Source organism: Aulostomus chinensis, chromosome 6 (assembly GCF_037954235.1).
Source record: "Aulostomus chinensis isolate RoL2024-O1b breed Wild chromosome 6, RoL_Achi_v1.0, whole genome shotgun sequence".
Taxonomy (NCBI): domain Eukaryota; kingdom Metazoa; phylum Chordata; class Actinopteri; order Syngnathiformes; family Aulostomidae; genus Aulostomus; species Aulostomus chinensis.
The window spans coordinates 23925372-23943592 of record NC_141325.1 but is presented as its reverse complement, the minus strand read 5'-3'; the positions used below and the strand labels follow the sequence as shown (position 1 = coordinate 23943592).

The window sequence follows — 18221 nt, the reverse complement described above, 5'->3', positions numbered from 1 at the left end:
GCATAGCCATTAAAGGCAGGTTCTGAAGTGCCATGATCAATGCTTTTTATTCTAAATCTTGCTTTCTTAATTCTTAGAACAGGTGGAGCATTTGGAAAACGGCAGATCCACCCACTGATACCTAATATACTGTATGTGTGAGCAAAAATGGGGTGGATAAATAAATGTATCTAACCATGGTTGCATGCAAAACAGTTCCCTGTTCATCGATTTTACAGATGTCAAATTAAAACTTTCATAATATGTTAAATCAGAATTGACAAACTCTGCAAATGACACTTACTATGTGAATATAAGTTGCAGTTTTTACAAAGCATGTGAATACAGCGGTTATCAAAAGCAGATTATTGTCACCACTTTGTAGTCTTAATCCAGTTTTCCAAGTTCTTGGGAGCGGGGAAACATTCCATTCCCTAGGAAGATGGGCACACAGTCATTTGTCTTCTTGAGTCTGTTTATTGAAATCATCAGTATTCCAATTCAAGGGGTCACCACCAGATGTAAAATCCAGCAGAAAAAGAAAGCCAATGTCCCATACTTTAGTGCTCTTAATTATGAGAAAATATGAATGAGCAACTATCTTCTTTTTGCATGCTGTATCACCCCAGGAGGCCATAGAGAAAACTACATTCTAGATACGGCACAGAATGATCAATTTTGGAGTCTCTCTTTACTCTTCACTTTGTCAATGTGTCCTGCTTGATTCTGCTCTGTGATAGTTATCAATCAATCATGAAAAATGTCGCTGCACCTTCAAATTACCGCTCTACTTGCTTCATTGAAAGGACAATTGTTATTTTGGACTACAGGATATCTTGCACCTGATTGAGTTTTGCTATGCTCAAGAATGTGGTGAGTGGATTTTGCAATGTCCAAGAAAGTAGTTAATCTCTCAGTGAGCAATTGGCCACAAAGTGCAGAAATTTTGAAGTGACCTATTTTAATCCTCTCAGCTGAAAGATGACATTTGCACCCCTGTGAGGCACTCCATTGCAATCTCTCGTCTTTCTATTTGTATTAAATGTTTGAGTTTTCCAATGATAGGACAAATACATTTCTCCAAAAAGATACAGTGGCTGGTAAATAAAATCAAGCTGGGTCTCCATGATTCAGTGTCACATCAGTGACGCTGTTCTGTGAGGCCTGACTGAAAAAGGAGAGGAATTATGGAGGCTGTCCGTGTGATTAACCTTTGCCTTGTTTGTTATCCACACCATGTTCCTGCAGTTCAATTCCAGCCATGTCAACCATCTATCTCTCTGTTGCTCTCCTTTAGCTCTGCTCACTCACTTTTCTTCTCTCATGCTGTCTTATTCTCTTCACACACACACGCACGCACGCACGCACACACACCCCTTGGATCACTTCACTCTTTCGTGGGAAGGTTAATTGGGTGGAATTCCAGTTATAGATCATAGAGTTAAGATCAGTCGGGGGGGCTTTTAAATTGTCAGATCTGTGTCTGTCTGTGCATGCTTGTATGTGAGTCACAGAGAGAAAGGAACCAAAAAGGAATGAATTGGATATCAGTTTGGATTTCTGAGTCAGACTTGTCATAGAGCTCTGAATTTTTCTTTTCTTTACTTCTTTGTCTTCTTTCATTTTACTGTTGTAAGCAGTGTTGCGTACCAGCGTTTCTGCTTGCATCGTGCTGTCTTTATAGTAAAGCGTGTTTTTGCTTTATTTCAAATTTCAAGCACAACAAACTGAAAAGGTGAAGGACAATAACTTTTAGGAAAATAACCTTCTTCAATTTGCAACTAGTCAAATGAATAAAAGAGGAATCATTCATCAGAGGAAATACCTGGAGAGAAACCACGCAGGCACGGGGAGAACATGAAAGCTCCACACAGAAGGATCCCATGCTCAAACCCAGAACTTTCTTGCTGTGAGGCAACAGTGCTAACCACTGCACCACCAAGGGTAATTCTAAAAGCTTTATAACTAATCTATGATCACAGCAAGTTTAAGCCGTTTATGGCTTTTTTGTGTGTTCAGCAGAGGCATCGAATAACCAGCATTCATTTAGTTTCAAATTCCCTGACAAAGTCCAATATTACACGACCCAGGCCCAAATCTGTGAAATGAATTAAAACATTGTATTTTGGGACATACATAAACTGTTGGGCTGAGAGGAAATGTAGTTAGAATCCTCTGCAAACAAACAATAAAATGCCACAAAATTTTCTGTCCACTTCAATAGTAAAAACATGACATACATCAGTCATCAGAAATGAGGCAGAGTAGTCCTTGTGACAGTGTTGTGTTTCATGTCCTTCCTCTCATCCAGACTTCAGATAATCAACTGTAGCTGCTCTCCATCTGCTTTAAATTTTCCCAGATGTCAATGCTCCAGTGGATCCAAAAATGATACACCAGATTCACAAACAAGTGTTATTTAAGTAACCAACCACTTATTAGGTAGTTCAATACTCGCTGACTTTCTCAAATGAAGAAATTACAAAAAAAAAATATGCTGAATTGCATTCAACTGCTGTTGTTATTAATTTCTGGGACCTGAAGCAGAGCTAAATCTATATTTATATGGATATCTTTAGCTTAAAGCCTTCATCTCCAAATGTAGCTCCCTGTTTATAAATCATAAATGATGGAAACCCTATGACCTGTTGAGTCTGACCATATTCTGTCTGCAACCTCACATTTTTCCCTCATCAGGTGGGGAAGTTCAAAAATAGCTCTCCCTCTCCCTTTTTGTCTTTCCTAAATGGACCGGAATTTATAGCTGCCTGTCACTTTAGCCCAGGTATATAGTATGGCCAGCCACCTGGAAGATAATCAGCTGGTGAATGTGGAATACCTACTGAATTTGTATCAAGAGGGATTTCCAAAGCCGGTTCACTTCACAGATACTGTATACATTTACAAAATAGTCCTCCTCATTTCCTTCCTTATCTGTAATGTTCTGTAAAACTCACGAAACTTCATTAAGACATTCAGTACACTAGTGTAACGGTCCAAAAAGGCTAACGAATACCTATAGTACACACTTCCAACTGTTTTTAACTTTTTAATTTCCCTTCTTTTTCAACTTTCAGGGGTCTTTCAGGCTCCCTCCCATCCCACATCTCTCTCGAGCACCCGCAGAGTTACAATCGCCAGTATCAGGTCCTTAAATAAAAATGAGGTCACCTTGTTAATGCTTGTTGGTTGTGCATCTATACACAATATTCACACTACCCTCTGTATCAGGTGTATAATCTGAAAAAGAAAAATCCCTAAATGGGATTCATAAAGTCATAGTATGTAATAATGACAGCCTTAATGATTTTCTTACACTCTATGTTGACTTTTTTTTGCCAAGGTGCAAACCCTGTCTACTTGTCTCATTAACTGTACATGGTATTTTATGAAGCAGTTGATCATGGTGAAAAAAGAGCAAGAGGTTTTAGGTTTGTGGGGTAAAATGATGGTGCACAGCATTGTAGATTACATACTTAAGTCCCTGCTTTTAGACTCCAGCTTCTGTTCACACCAAAATGTTTCTGCCATTCACTTATTCACAGTTTTTTTTTTGACGTTTCTACTTCAGCTTATTTATCTACTGTATATTTGAGTGGCACAAAGGTAGCAAGCTGTTGTCAAACACAGTGCTGGTACAATGCTATTGTGCAGGGCCTAGTAATGTCACTGGGGTGTTTGCAGTGTAAGTATAATCTTGAGATAAAATATTCAAAAGAACCAATACATGTATGTTTTAGCCCATGTTGAGGGTACCCCCTCTGTGTCGCCAGCTGACGCTGAGGGTTCCCCCTTTGCGTCACTTGGTTGTCTCAACGCAGGACTCTTTCCTACAATTTTGTATTCTGCCTGGTCCAATTTGCTTACTTATCTAACCTTCTTTGTGTAGTTAGGCTTACGGTTAGGGAATAGGGGTGTCACGGTGTTACCTGGATAGCTATCCCTTTTTGTCAGAATCCAAAGATGACAGATTTGCCATCTCCTTTGTTTCGCAACATAGAGGGGGTACCCTCAACTGTGGATGCCACGGGGGAGTTGATCAAACGTCGGTCTTTGATGAGTAGCAATAAGACTGCCTTGTTTTATGTGGGCTACCATCTGCGTAGACTGATTAGGGTGATGGACAGCAAAAAAAAAGAAAGAGGGACATATATAGAGACAGATTAAGATAGCGAGGAATGGAAGAAAAGATGGAGACAAAATGGGCTTATAAGGAAAGATAAAAACAGATGAACAAGGTCAGAGACAGATAGACAAAGGGATGGTGAGACTTTAATATAACAATAGACAATAGCAGTCTGTCTCAGATTATTTATCTGATATTTTTTATATTTATCTGATATTGATTATGGGAGCTTTGATACAAAACAACTAACTTAAACTTTCACAGGTCAAAAGAAACATCTCCTTTTTATTCTCTAGCATCCACAAACCAAACCAAAAACAGGAACACAGACGCAGCACACACAGACACACACAGACACACTATTCCAACTCATTAGGTTTATTTACATGGATATGCATGGGAGAAGACTTTAAACTCAGAGTGCATCTTATTTCCCCAGATGGCCCTGCTTTTATTTAATCTGATTCCTCCACAATTCCCTGTAAGAAATGAAAATCTGGTACAAAAGATTCTGTGGCATCTGTCACTTTCTGATTATCCATAGGAAGAGCCATTTCACTGGCACACACCAATGTGAATGTATCTTGGTTAACTCTGTGAATTATGACCTTTTAACCAAAATTTTCAGATGTGTCACAATTGACAAATCTGCTCTTGGTAGATGTGATGAGAGGTCTGGCTCAGAGTTCATCATACTATCATTAACCTTTCTTTTAATTTTAATACCTTTTTTTGCTCCACCCTCTCAAAGTGCAGAAACAGGATGACTGATTTTCTGCTGCAGGATTGGAAAGAAAAAGATCTCACCAACTCGTGTTGGCTTATCAATATTGAAACAAAGATATCTTTAGCCATTTTCTTTTATGCATTGCTTGTGGATGCATTCAAAATTGACTTTCTTTTCCAGAACACAAGGTGTATCAAGTATAAGGTTGATCAGTTATTTGAAAAAGGTACCTCTCAGACATGAAGCAAATACCTGTAGACCTACAAATGCCACAAGTGGGTTAAGTGTTTAATCTCTAAAATCCAAAAGTGAAGTCATTTTAAGTCAATTTTGTTTGTATAGCACCAAACCACAACAAAAGACATCTCATGACACTTCGAAAGTAGAGCAGGTCTAGCACCACACATCTCGCAACAGCGGTGATGGAATCTCAAGCAGATCCAGGATCATGGGGACAGCCTTCTGCTTTGACACTCTTTACATGCTCCCATTAGGTGACATAATCCGGAAGCACTCGATCAACTTCCACTGTTATGCAGATGACACACAACTTTACTTGTCGATGGAGCCAGACGACACAAGCCAGCTTACTCATCTGCAAGACTGCCTGAAAGACATTAAATCCTGGATGTCCTTTAACTTCTTAATGCTAAATTCAGATAAAACTGAGGTAATCATTTTTGGACCTAAACACCTCAGGGACACACTCTTGAATCGGATCTCTACTCTAGATGGCATCACCCTAACTCCGAGTACAACTGCAAGGAACCTTGGGGTCATTTTTGACCAGGACCTTTCCTTCAGCTCCCACATAAAGCATGTGACTAGGACCGCCTTCTTCCATCTGCGAAGTATTGCTAAGATTAGGAATATCCTTTGCCAGAGTGATGCTGAAAAACTGGTGCATGCATTTATCACTTCTCGGCTGGACTACTGCAACTCTCTCCTGTCAGGATGTCCTAAATACTCCCTAAAGAGTCTCCAGCTGGTCCAGAACGCTGCAGCGAGGGTTTTGACGGGAGTTAAGAAGAGAGAACACATCTCTCCCACTTTAGCTTCGCTCCACTGGCTTTGTGTAGGATCGAGAATTGACTTCAAAATCCTTCTGCTGACTGATAAGGCTCTCAATGATAAAGCTCCATCCTATTTGAAAGAGCTCATCAGTCCCTACTGTCCGACCAGAGCACTCCGCTCCCAGAATGCAGGTCTTTTAGTGATTCCCAGTATCAATAAAAACAGACTGGGAGGTAGAGCCTTTAGTTACCGGGCTCCTCTACTATGGAACCAGCTCTCTCCATGGGTCAGAGAGGCAGACAGTTTAACTATGTTTAAGTCCAGGCTTAAGACTTTCCTCTATGACAGAGCCTTCAGTTAGGACTGGTTCAGGTAGCTCTGAACCATTGATAGCTATGCTGCTATAGGCTTAGACTGCTGGGGGACACATCAGGTTACATGGAGCCCTTCCCTTCCCCCCTCTCCTCTCCTCTCCCCCTCTCCTCCCTGCACATTTTTGGAACTGTCATTACCACTACTTGTTGCACTTTGTAGTTTGGCCTTGGTGTCTCGCAGTCTCTCTGTGTTTCCACAGATCCACCAGAGCCCCAACCGCCGCCTGCATCGCCCCCCCCCCCTCTTATTCCCTACTGTTACACCGGCCTGCGCTCCCCTCCCATGAACCAGTCTGCCATCCAGTCCCCCATCAAGCTGGCTTGCTCTCCCTGCCTCCCCTTCCAGAAGCTTCCTTCTTCAGCTGTTATTAACATTTCCGTGTTTCCCACATTTTGCATTGTAAACTGTTTTCTTGTCTGTAACAACATCTACTGCACGTCTGTCCGTCCTGAGGTGAGGTTTCTCCGATTTTTCCCTGTTAAAAGGGCTTTCTGTGGAGTTTTTCCTCAGTCGATGTGAGGGTCTAAGGGCAGAGGATGTTGTTATGATGCCATGTAAAGCCCTTTGAGACAAACTGTTTGTGAAAACGGGCTATACAAATAAAATTGCCTTGCCTTGCCTTGCCTTTGACCAGTTGTGGGGAAGGAGAGCAGGTGACAGAGAGGAGAAGAGAGAAGGTCTGTGCACCATAGGAGATCCCTTGGCAGTCTAAACTGATTGCAGCATACCTTAGAGCTAGCCTAAGCAGCCCTAACTATAAGCCTGATAAAAAAAGGAGTGTCTTAAGTCTGCTCTCAAATATAGAAAGGGTTTCTGCATCCCAAACTTTAACTGGCAGATGGTTCCTTAGGACAGGAGCTTGATAGCTTAAGGCTCTGGCTCCTATTCTACTTTTAAAAACTCTAGGAACCACAAGTAACCCTGCTCATTAATCAAACATTTGATGGTTAAACATGGGATAAAACTTAGTTTTACCCAGTTACAATAAAAACTGTTTTATTTGCAATAAGGTCAAGCAGAAATGTTCCAACCTAAATGAATCATATCCAATTGTTAGAGTGATGTGTCCAGCAATTAAAATGATAATTGTGTGCGCAACTCACCGATGAGATGACTTTGACCATGCACTGCTGTTTTGAAAAATGAATGAGTTGTGTGTGCCTCCAGGCCACCGGGCCACCATATTCAGAATACACAATCTAGCATTACTAATTACTTTCACATTAACTGAGAGGTCATTTTTGTGATTGATGTATGCGCAATCATTCACGGATGGTGGCTTCGAATGCACATAGGTATAATCAATCGCTCCAATCACGTTTGGAAACTCTGCAATCCCATGAAATTTCCTTTTAATCACAGTTTGCTGAGCATCTTGATACAGGAATTGAATATACTCAGCAGAGAGGGAACTGATCACCCTCAAAACATCTGGCATAGTTCAGCTGAGTAATGGCTGGGTTACTCCACTCCTGGTGGCACACTTCATCAACCACCAGCTGCCAGCATTCAGCTGTGGTAGTCTTCTGCCATGTGGTTGTTGTTGCTCCCAAACTCAGGCCCTTTCTGTCATGTTGGACTTGGCCCACTATGTCCCAATGTCTAAGAGTTGACTTTGCCTTTGCCACTGCTGCACCTGGCCTCCCTGTGGCTAAGGTGGGAGCAGCACCTCGGCCGGGAGGATCCAAGGAGTTTTTGAGGGTCATTTCAAGAATTGCTTTAAGTCGAGTCAAGTCAGTTTTATTTGAATAGCACCAAATCACAATGAAAGTTATCTCATGACACTTAACAAGTAGAGCAGGTATAGTACCACACTCCTTCAATGAATTTACACCCAATGATTCTCCATGAGCAGGCACATCCTGCAACAGCGGCAACGAAAACCTTCCTTTTAACAGACAGGAATGTCGAGCAGATCCAGGCACAATGGGCACGGCCTTCTGCTTTGACCAGTTGGGGGGAAAGAAAGCAGGAGAGTGGGGCAGAGACAAAGACAGATAATGGAGGAAGACAGATATGCAGAAGGAAAGAGAAGGACAGAGATAAAGAGAGAGAGAAAAAGAGGAGACTGATGGACAGACAGGGACATGAACAGGTGGTGCTACGGGTGGCAGCTTGAGCCTCTTCAGGTCTGTAGCCTCCTTCAGCAGCACCTGGGATCTGGGATGCAGGAAGCCCGAAGGCTCCAGAGAAGAAGAGGAGTTAGTATGATTTATGTATAACACATACAGGAGGACAGAGAGGACAGATAAGAGAAGTGAGATGCCCAGTGCACCATGGGAGATCCCCTGGCACTCTAAGCCTATAGCAGCATATCTAAGGGCCAGCCTAAGCAGCCCTAACCATAAGCTTGATCAAAAAGAAAGGTTTTGAGTCTGCTCTTAAAGGGAGAGAGGGTGTCTGCAGCCTGGACTGAAACAGAGAGACAGTTCCACAGGAGGGGAGCTTGATAGCTGAAGGATTTTGCTCCCATTCTACTTTTAGAGACTCTAGGAACCACAAGTAGCCTTGCATCCTGGGAGCAAAGGGTTCTAGCTGGGTAATAAGGGACAATGAGCTCTGTCAAATATGAAGGTGCCTGATTGTTGAGGACTTTGTATGTTGGAAGAAGAATTTTGAATTCTGTTCTGAATTTGACAGGGAGCCAATGCATAGAAGCCAGGAGAGATCTTGTCTATTCTACCAGTTCTTGTCAACATGCGGGCAAGCAGTGTTTTGGACCAGCTGGAGAGGCTTTAGGGAGTTACTGGTGTAGCCTGATAGGAGGAAATGGCAGTAATCCAGCCTGGAAGTGACAAAAGCGTGGACTAGTTTTTCTGCATCTTTTTGAGACAGAATGTGCCTGATCCTCGCAGTGTTACATAAATGAAAGAAAGCAGTCTAATAAATAGCTTAATGTGGGAGTTAAAGGACAGATCTTGATCAAAGAGAACTCCTAGGTTCCTTACGGTAGTGCTGGGGGCCAGGTAGATACCATCCATCCCCCATCACTCCAGCCAACTGGCGTTGGATAGGGTGACCTCATAGATGGAAATTGCCCACATGAGGCAGGGCAGCAATCCAAACTGAAAGCAGCAGAACTTCAGCTTCCTGGGGAAAGCAGTGCTGTTGATCTGCTTGGGGCCATGGATGGTGTCCTGCCTGATTTGTCCCACCAGTATGAAGTTAATGAGATCTGAGTTGTACCACAGACTGAGGCTTTTGATGGGCTTCTCTAGGATCGTTGGAATTGGCTCGGCATCGATGTGGAACCTCAAATATGCAAGCTGACCTTTGATGATGGGGATGCTGCAGGATTTGCTGGGTTTAATCTCCATTCGTGCCCATCTGATATTTCCCTGGAGTTTGTCCAACAGGAGTTTGGTGCATACTTTAGTTATTAGTATGGTCTTCATGTCATCCATATACGCCCTGACTGGAGCAAGCGGCAGCCTGCTCTTCTGGCATTCCCCATCAGCCACCCATCAAGATGCTCAAATGATTAACTACATTTTCATGGTGAAGGCCAGTGGGGAGATGGTGCAGCCCACATAATGCTCATCTCAAAGTGCTGCCAGGCAGTTGTACTAGCCTGAGTTGTAACGCAGAACTGGCGGTCCTGGAAATAGGTTTTGACCAGCCTTGTGATGTGCTCAGGGACTTGGAAGAAGCTGAAGGCTGCCCACAGCACCTAATGAGGCACTGACCCGAAGGCAATGGCAAGGTCTAAGAAAACCACATGAAGATGTGTCTTTTCCTTCTTGGCCATTTGTACCTGGTGCAAGATGACATTTGCATGTTCAAGGCATCCTTAGAAACCCGTTGGACTCAGGAGCTGATGCTGTTCTTGCCCCCTTTACTACAGTATGTTCTCATCTTTGCTTCATGTTAGGGGTCTTGTGTCTAGCTGGTGGTCAGGTGGTTGGATTGGTGGCATGTTATCAGGGATGGTAGCTGGCATATGCCTCTGGTTGTCAGTTCTGTTCCCCGTTTCTTTTTCTGGCAGGATTTGGGCCATAGAATTTCAGGCTTTCATCCTTCCATGTCCTTCTCTGCTGCTGGCTGTGGCTGGATATGATCTGGGCTCATGTTCGTTGGTGGAGCTGTGCTTGGCTGAGCTTCGTCGGGTTTTCTGATACCCTGTGGGCTGCCACCAGGCTTCATTCGACTGATTTATCAGTTCAACAAGTATTTTATGTTTGATGTGTATAAATTGGTATTGAGATATGGACATAATTGTTTGTGGGGTTTTTTTCCCCCATGTAAACATGTTTTTGTCATAGTACACCAAATCATGTTTAACACTGGTAGGAGTCACTTAGAAATCAACACTCTTTGGAGTTATAACAACTTGAATTGTTAAGTAGTTTTTACACTTGAAATGTTATTTCTTAACACTTAACTCTTCAGTGCTGAATGTGAATGCTCAAAAAGTGTAAAAAATGATTGACAGTTAGTCGTAAAGTATGGTGTAAAATATTAACTTTTACCAGAGCCAAAGTGACTCTGGGAATTTAAATGTTAAATGTTCAGTGTAAATTTTACACTCTGTAGATAGGGACCATATGTACACTGAGGTAGTGTCAAAAATAATAAGTGTTATGTAAACACTGGCGATTTAACTGTGCAGTTTTCCAGTCAAGGTGTTGTCACAAATGTAGGTCACAAGGCTGATGAACATCATATTTTTCTCTTTTGGCACCAAGGTAATGAACCTATTTCAGGAAATGCTCAACTGCTCTTGTCTTTTGTGCAGTTCCTTTTAACAGACCCTCCTACGGTAAGGCACAATGGATTGAGAGTTAGGGCTTGTCCAGAACCTCTCACACCGTCAGCGAGAATTATACCCTTGGACCAAAAAGCCACAAAGGAGGAACTATTATATCTCCCACAGCCTGACATCTGCAACCATCCACCAATCTGTTGTTTGCTACCATCAGAGCCAGGTGTTTGTTGGTGGCAAACTCTGCAGTCGACTGAGTTTTCCACTCAGAGTTATATCACTGTATCAAGTGTCCATAATGTAGAATATCAAGAGTCAGGAATCAAGACTGCAGAGTCCAGACCATGATGCAACAGAATAGAGTTTGGAGCAGCTTGCCATCAACATCCTTTTCAACACATGGAACCTGTCGTATTAAAATGCTCGTATACAGTGTGAGTCATTACCTCTCATGGTTAATGTTGATATTTTTGTGGTGCTTGGAATGGGGGACTGAGTGCGGTAACCCCAGTTTTCCAGTCAAGGACAAAAGTAACATGCTTGTCACACATGTACATCAACACAGCGTTCTTCTTTTTCAGTACAGAGGTAATGATTCCATTGTCATGAAATGCTCATCTGCAATTGTCTTTTGTGAAGTCCCATTTATTTGGATTGGCCCAAAGGTAAAGCACAACTAATGGAGTGTGAGGGCTTATCTGGGATTTGAAGCCAGTACCTCTCGCACCCAAAGCAAGAGTCATACCACTAGACCAACGAGCCTCAGTGAAGGAAGAAAAAATACAAGTCCAAAAGCCAGGCTGCAACCTTTAACCAATACTTGTTTGCTACCATAAGAGTTACTATTTTTCGTAGCGGAAATCTCTGCGGTCTCCCAGGTTGTCCACTCACTGTATCAAGTGACCATAGTACAGAATATCAAGAGTTAGGAATCCAGACTACAGAGTCCAGACCATGACGCAGCTGAATAGAGTCTGGAGCAGCTTTCCATTAAAATCTGGTTCAACACATGTAACCTGTCATTTAAAAAAGCTCTTATATAGTGTGAGTCATTAACTCTTATGGCTAATGTTGATAGATTTATTTATCTTGGGTTATGAGACTGAGTGTGGTAAACCCAGTTTTCCAGTCAAGCTCAAAAGTAACATGCATGTCACACATGTCCATCAACCTTCTCTTTCAGCACAGAGGTAATGACTCCATTGTCACAATATGCTCATCTGCAATTGTCCTTTGTGAAGTCCCATTTACTTGGATCGGCCCCACCAAAGTAAGGCACAGTGGATAAGAGTAAGGGCTCGTCCGGGATTTGAACCCGGGACCTCTCGCACCCGAAGCGAGAATCATACTCCTAGACCAACGAGCCACAAAAGAAGAGGAAATACTTCTCCCTGTTGTGAAATCTCTAATCATCCACCAATCAGTTGTTTGCTCCCATCAAGGCCAGATGTTTGGTAGCTGCGATAACTCCAAAATAGACATTTACCAAAAAAGCATGCAAACATGTACAAAGGTATCACACCGGTGTATTTACAGAAATGAAAACAACAAAAGCCACACTATAATGTTCTGTACTGTTCCATTTTTTTGTTTGTAAATTTTGCACTTCTTTCCTAGAGAGAAGATTTTTTTTCTCTATGGTAAAAGTTGAGGATGGTTTTAACAAGATTCCTCTCCGTAGACAGCATGGCCAATGCATTGAGACGATCCTGTGACATTGTGTTCCTGAGGAAGGTGTTGATTTTCTTAAGTGTTGAGAAGCACCTCTCAGATTTAGCTGTGGTCACAAAAACAAGAGACAGAATAACGTACAGAGGGCATATGATTTCACACTCTATTCTATATTTATCTTAGCAAAAATTTATTTGTGCTGAAATCTAATAATGCTGAATTTTGGATTAAGCTCCTCCTCCTGAGACCCGAACTCTTGCATGGGGTGCATTTTTAATTTCTCTTTGCTTTTTAGGCTTATTGGGACCTGATGAGTGTAATAACAAAGAATTATCTTTTTACAAGGTGTAGTTTCTGAGAAAAATGATGTCCACATATGAGGAAATTCGTTTTAAATTTCTATAGAACACAATAAAGTCACAATTGAGTAATGATGTACAAAAGTATTTATTATGTGTCAGAGCACAGCAGCTTTTTTCCTGAGTGCAAAAAATATGATAGACAAGAACTGTGCCCCTTTGAGCCATATGGATCATTTGAAATGCTGCTAAAAAAATGCATGCAGACATATGTCTGTCACAAAGTAAAACATTCTAAACAGTTTGCATTGTTAGTGATCTGAAATGTTCATTTCAATTTCTGAACATGGCATGGAAAATGAAACATTTCAGTTAAATTCCAAATCTGCTACTTCAAACTTTTTTCTCCATGAGAATATGTTTACACCTATGTGTGAAAGGCTTTGTAACAATTGCGATTTGCCTGTAAGCAGAGAAACACCTTGCATGTAACACACTCCACTCGAGTTTTCCCTGAGCAGCCTTTTGCTCTGCAGCGCGCTGCATTCTTCAAGTCTACCACCTCTGGCAGATGTGCATTAGCCGTCCTGCGAACTGAGACATGGGGCACTGCCTTCACTGGACGCTTTTTCCCTTAGACTAAAGCGTCTGGATCATCCAGCCAACTGGGTTTGGTTTCATTGGCAGATACTGTCGACATGGACAAGCTCCTGTGAATGGGATCATCTGCTCATCAATGGAAACACATTCTGGTCGAGTCTGAGATTTGCAGCCTTTCAGAATGCGGTCCAGGAAAGGCCTCACCTTCCAGAATTTATCACATTCTCTCAGATCCTCTGGAACATCATCATCAATGAGCACTTTGAGCGATTGCCTCAGCCTGAAAAATCTGTCTCTTGTGAACTTTTCAGTGATGGCAGGGAATTTCAAGGTTTTGGACCAGTACATCCTGATTGCAGGATATGGTACACAAGACATCAAAATACAGGCACCAAAAAAATGATAAATTTCAGCAGCCGTTGTGTTGAGTGGGTCTCCACTTCTAGCCAGTGACATGGCATTAGAGCAATCTGCAATCATTTTAATCAAATCTTTATCAATATACTGTTCTATGTAGTCTAGTGGGGTCCAGCGCTTTCTGTCATGCGCAGTTTCCTCCTCATGTTCAAACTGGGCTTTATTTGATGTTAGCGGAGTAGCCCTCCATCGCATTCCACGCCCTTTCTTGGACTGTTCTTGATGGCTTGGTCCTGGTGTTGTCTCTTCAGGGACATTGTTTGAGACATCAGCCTCATCCTGTTGTGTTCGAGAGCGCCGTTTGGGAGTGCGTGATCTGGTAATGTCATGAGCTGAACGATATCCTTTATATTTATCACGGAGACGTTTACGTCGTCTGATAGGCTCTGTGGGCTGTACAAGAGGGTCCTCACGCCCACTACTGTCCTCCTCACTGCTGTTTGGCTCCTCTTGTGAGGGTTGATATTCAGCATCCCCCACAGGATCATCAATGTCTGACAAATCTTCCAACTCTGAATTGTCTCCACCAATTAATCCCAGTAACTCCATTACTTTCGACTGAGAATAACGCTCTGGAAAAAAAATATCATGAGAAAAGCAAATAAAAATCTGTGTAGATTTATTTATAAAACATGTTATATGTTTGTAAGGTAGTAAATTATTGTTTTCTACCAAAATCATCCCAAAATACAATTTCTTTCTCACATTTTGTTGCTAGCATTTATGATAACATAGTCCCTCAGTCCACATACGTGGACATCATGTTTAGCGGAATGGTAAATCGTGACAGTTACTAATTTTTGTAAAACTTGACTTCCATAACAAACTCTGAACACTTTTATGCATATCTGAACAAGAATTAGCCATAAAATTTGGTGGATTTTTTTACCTGGGCGAAGTTTGGATCGGGAGCTGCCATGTGCACTTCCAGGTGAGTTGAATCTATCTTGAATCTAACATGTAATGTGTTGAACTCTTCTGCCACCACTAAATGGCAGTATAATGGCCTCGTATGTGGACACCGAGCCCTTGTAGAGAAAAATTCAGTATTTTGGTCTAGACAACCCAAAATATGATGGCCCCATATGTGGACGCCAGGTCCCAGGAGGTTAAATACTGTGTATTTATGAGAAATGGTTGCTTCTAATCACTGGGTGAGTGCCAGTTTGAGCTCAGACTCCTGTTGCCTCTGAGGACATGAAGAGCTTTCAGTCCTCTCTACTGGCATCGCGAGCAGTTTGAGTGTGAAAAACTCCCCAGTCTAAGTCCTCTGCTGCAGGGCAGAGCTGGCCACAGGAGATATTTTTGTCCTGTACACTGTGCTCCTCTCTGCCCTACTGGACCCCTGCCCCCCTCTCTCCACATCCTCTCTGCCTGCCCCAATTAAAAACACCCTGATTAGGCAAATGAGCAGTGCAATCAAGAGTGTAAATTATCAGCTGGACTCAGCTGGAAGAGGCCCTGGAGAGGTTGCCTCAATTATACCCCATGAGAGTCTCTGTACACAGTCTGCTAAACTAGGCCACATATAGTTTAGGAGATGTATTTATATCAGAAGAACTTAAGTTTTCAAATATCCTTATTTTGATAAAGTTGTGACACATAGCATAATCACCTTCTCTGTTTGGTCATAATGTACAATGTTCCATCAACAGGGTACAGAAATAACCTTCCAAGTCCCCTCTCACCTTCATGAATTCACTATTTGTAAGCAGCAAATGGAGATTTCATATATTTACTAATCAAGATCAGAGTTTTGATGCAGGCGGCGGTTGGAGCTCTGGTGGGTCTGTGGAAACACAGAGAGACTGCGAGACACCAAGGCCAAACCACAAAGTGCAACAAGTAATGGTAATGACAGTTCCAAAAATGTGCGGGGAGGAGAGGAGGAGAGAGGGGGAGAGGAGAGGAGAGGAGAGGGGGGAAGGGAAGGGCTCCATGTAACCTGATGTGTCCCCCAGCAGTCTAAGCCTATAGCAGCATAGCTATCAATGGTTCAGAGCTACCTGAACCAGTCCTAACTGAAGGCTCTGTCATAAAGGAAAGTCTTAAGCCTGGACTTAAACGTAGTTAAACTGTCTGCCTCTCTGACCCATGGAGAGAGCTGGTTCCATAGTAGAGGACCTGTTAACTAAAGGCTCTACCTCCCAGTCTGTTTTTAGAGATACTGGGAATCACTAAAAGACCTGCATTCTGGGAGCGGAGTGCTCTGGTGGGACAGTGGGGACTAATGAGTTCTTTCAAAGAGGATGGAGCTTTATCATTTGATAAGCCAAAGAGATGACACAAAGGCTGCCAAAGAGTTAGCAATTCACACAAACACGTCTGTGGAGAAATGCTGCTCAGCACTTGCCTAATCAAGACAACATACAGAAGTGGGATGGACGCTGAGCCAGACAAGAGCCTAAAGCTGGCGTCAGTTATTTAAATTAGATTTTTAGGGACACCCCTTACATTAGGCATTAGTGCAAGCTGACAATGTTGCTAACATGCTGACAAGCAGTTTACTTGTAAAATTGACCAGTGACAACTGAAATCTAACACTCATTAGTGGGCCGGGTTCTTTAGCTGAGTGTTGATTGCAGTGGTCTGATATCCAATGGGATATGAGTTTGCAGCCAGGAGAGGGGACTTGTCTGACTTGCCAGAGTGCTACAACCTTGACATGTGTCTCCACATGAAACCTCTTTGGCTGATGTTACAATATTGTCTGTATTCAGCCTAAAATTTTCATAGAAGTGTGTGTGTGTGTGTGTGTGTGTGTGTGTGTGTGTGTGTGTGTGTGTGTGTGTGTGTGTGTGAGACAGAGAGAGTGAGTGAGTGAGTGAGTGAAATAATAGTTACTTGTCTTAATTTGCTTTGGTGTGTACGAGATAGAGTTCAGCCATTGGTGTTTGACAGTTATGTGACTGTGATGTTAGTTGTAGTGCTACACCTTCGCACACAGTGGCTGATAATATATATATAAAAAAATAGGAATAAATGGAATAAACTAGGTCTGTAGCTGAATGTACTAGCTATGCTACTGTATTTCAAACTTTGGTCATAATGGTGCTACTTGGTTTATAAAGTTTGGGAACCACTGCAATACACCTTAATGTTACTGTGCATGGCAGAAAAGCTTTTTAGCTCAGATTTTTGCTATTTTATTATCTTCCAGGTGGTTCTTTCCTGACCAGGCAGATTTTGATCTTTGATGATGATAGTCCTTGAAAGTCAACTTGTCTGGACTATTTATGTAAACAGAACTATGGTATATGGTCATAAATCAGTTAGTGTTTATAAAGGAAATATGAACACATTTACTGCAGTGTGATGTACAGAAGGTCATTGATATGGTGAGAGAAGATGAGTCAGGCCTTTAAACAATTTCATCCGTTGTAAGGAAATCGCACACACGATCAGCAGAAGAAAAATAACCCCAGCAAACTCAGCAGAGGTTGAAGAGAACAGCAGGTGCACAAGCTCAGCTGATTTTCACTTTCCGCCATGCCCCTATTTCCCCTCTGTGCTCCCCAGAGTGGAATGAGGTAATGTACCACTGATTGAGGTCTCATTGCTAAGACAGGGGGATTGAGAGAACTGACAGCCAATAGATGCTGAACAAAGCGGAACCAGTGTAAAAATTACACAAAGATTTTCCCATTTTATTTGCTCAAGCATTTCAGTGTTATCTGGACACTGAACCAGCAAAGGAGGAGAGAGTCTCTGGAGTCAGAGTACATGAACTAAACGACCTCTGTGTTTTGTCCTCGCTTGGTTAATTTGTACACCCAGTTATTATAAAAAAGAAGTGATAGAAATGAATCAGGTCTTTTGGTTTGTTTGTTTTTTGTTTTTTTCAAGAGTATGATGATATCGTACTGATATCGCATTGCCAGGTCAAGACAGGAAAGGTTTCACTAAGAGACGTTTTAATTGGTCAGAGTTTCATGGGCCACTTTCATTGTTGTCTGACAGCCTTGCTGCTCTTGTGCCAAGTCTTACTGAAGACCTAAATCTCCAACCTTGACATTTTTATGATGGAAAAAAGTTCAGCAGTTGCAAGGCCAAAGTCAAATTTAATAACTGCTCATTTTAATTGGCCAATAAGTATCTGATGTCCATTCTAAAAGTTAATGGTCTGAAGGGTTTTAAGATGGATCACAGATTTGAATTAAACCCCAGGACAAACAGTTTGAATACAAAGTGAGGATTTATTAATCTGACACCATTCCACCAGCTTCATTTGAACTGTTAAGTCTCCTTGAACTTTTTTTAATTTATAGCATTGGTTGTCCATATATTTAAAAAAAAAATGTAGGAAACACA

General features: G+C 42.0%; 1 non-coding gene across 1 annotated transcript; it reads right to left on the bottom strand.

Moving 5' to 3' along the window:
• Nucleotides 1–12217: 12217 nt before the first annotated feature.
• On the bottom strand, nucleotides 12218–12289 carry trnap-cgg (transfer RNA proline (anticodon CGG)). Its single transcript has one exon. It is a non-coding gene; the product is annotated as a tRNA-Pro (tRNA).
• Nucleotides 12290–18221: the final 5932 nt, after the last annotated feature.